The following is a 2,442-nucleotide window of genomic DNA, read 5'->3' as shown; positions in this document are numbered from 1 at the left end:
AGGTATTGTAGGGACATGGATGCAGCTGGAAACCATCATTCTTAGCAAACTATCACAAGAAGAGAAAACCAAACACCGCATGTTCTCACTCATAGGTGGGAACTGAACAATGAGATCACTTGGACTCAGGAAGGGGAACATCGCACACTGGGGCCTATCATGGGGGGGAGGGGGGAGGGATTGCATTGGGGAGTTATACATGATATAAATGACGAATTGATGGGTGCTGATGAGTTGATGGGTGCAGCACACCAACATGGCACAAATATACATATGTAACAAACCTGCACGTTATGCACATGTACCCTAGAACTTAAAGTATAATAATAATAATAATAAAAAGAAATAACCAGGACATTTGATAGAGTCCATTAAAATAAACAACTTCTGTTAATTAAAAATCTACCCTATTGAACAAAATCTAAAGTAAAAGACTTGGAGAAAATATTTACAAAGCAATCCATAACAAAAGGCTGACATCTTTATAAATCCAATATTTATTAAGAATTTCTATAATAATACAAGTACAAATTACCTCATATGAAAGATTTTAGCAGTCATTTCAAAGAGAGAGAAAAAATGGACAATATCTACGTAAAATGTACTCAATATCACTTGTATTCAGGGAAATGTAAATTAAAGCCTCCAGCAGATGTAGAAGAAATGGAATAAACCAATAACGCTGAACATGGGCAAGACTGTAGAGCAACCGAAACACTCATATAGTATTGGTGGAAGTGGAAAATAATAGAACTACTTTGCAAAATAAGTTATATTAAACAGCTAAAATTATACTTACCTCAAGACCCCACAATTCCAATTTTAGGTATTTCTCTAAGACAAATAAAAGCATGTTTACAAATATCTACATAAGAATATTCATAATTGCCAAATTTTTCAATTAGTCCTATGTGGCAGATATTATTATTTGATTGAGCTCATATCTACAATTGTTTGGTGAGCAAAATAAATAATTATATTATGACTAAATAGCATTTTCTGTTACTATGTAATACATCGTTAAGTAACTAAATCTTAAAAATATAAAATTTCAGTAATTTATGTTATTATTTATTTATTTTATATCAAGAAATACATAAGCCATTTCCCACTGTTTTCTTGATGTCACCAAAACTTCAAGTAGAGATTTTTGGTTTAACAAATATATAAATTAAACTTTATATTAAAATCTAAAGTTATTTTAACGACCACCCCATCCCATCCCACCCCCTTAGAAGTGGTTATTTATACCATCATGGAAGAAAAGATAAAAACAAACAACAAGACATAGAAATCTATAGAACTTCTAAAACTGAGCCTATTTTATGTATTTCTATGGGATATAGCAGCAGTGCTATCCATATTTAATTTTATTTTTTGTTGTCTGTCTGCTGCTCCTACAGAAAGTCAGTGAGCAATCTTCAATGTGTATTAAAGAAGGCAGGGTGTATAATATGGTTATAAAACTGTAGCATTGAATTATTACTTAAATACTTATCACACAACTTCCTACTTAAAAATTTACTTATCTTTCTTATGTTTCTATTGAAAGTGAACTAAATTATTAACAAGTCTCTTGTTTTCTGATTTTTTTCATTAGAGGCTATATTAGTTTCTATTAATTAAATTAGATGACCTCTCATACTGTTGGGATTGAAAAATCCATTTGTAAGTACAAAGCAGAAATCTGATAAAGTGAACATTGATTTGTTTTTTTCAGTATCATGTGTATTGATCATCTAGTTGGATTTAGCTTTTCCTGATTATGTGATGTTTTGTTGCAAAATGGCTAGTGAGTGATGCCAGCTAGTAAGAGCAGCTGCTGTGAAAGTGTAGTTTGATCTGTGTTGCCACAATAACAAAACAAATTTGAAAAGGCTGAAATGCAGCCACTGCAACCAGAAAGGGCTTAGAGAAGTCATGTCCATTCACTGACGTTCTTGTTGTGTCCTTCAGAATAGAGAGAAAATAATTTGACTGTCATTCCGTTTCTGAGTATTTTTAAATAAGCGGCAAGGTATCTTCATGATTTTAATGTGTTGCCAGATGAATATTTAAAACACAATTATCTGAATCTCTTCATTCATAAATATCCTGGAAATATATTTTCTCTGTGTCAGGCAGAATATGAGTAGTTGGCAATTTGTCTTGGCATAGGAGAGTTCTGCATCTCCTGTGCAGTTGTTCATCTTGGATGTGCACTTCCTCCTGGCCACTAAGTGAGCACATACTTCCTCCAACACCATCTTTCCCTTCAGGCATTGAGCTGACTTACATAATCTGGGACTGACTACTAGGGTTTTCTAAGTTCATACATCATCTTATGGAATGTTCAGCACATTAAAATGAATGTTTATTGTATACATTTTAATAGAAAAATTTGGTCAAATGAATACACTTCTTTTTTTTTTTCCTTTTTTTCCTTTTTTTTTTTTTTTTTTA

Source organism: Rhinopithecus bieti, unplaced genomic scaffold, assembly GCF_001698545.2.
Source record: "Rhinopithecus bieti isolate Rb0 unplaced genomic scaffold, ASM169854v2 scaffold_19903, whole genome shotgun sequence".
Classification (NCBI taxonomy): Eukaryota; Metazoa; Chordata; class Mammalia; order Primates; family Cercopithecidae; genus Rhinopithecus; species Rhinopithecus bieti.
The sequence above is the reverse complement of the archived record's forward strand: the minus strand, read 5'-3'. Positions refer to the sequence as shown.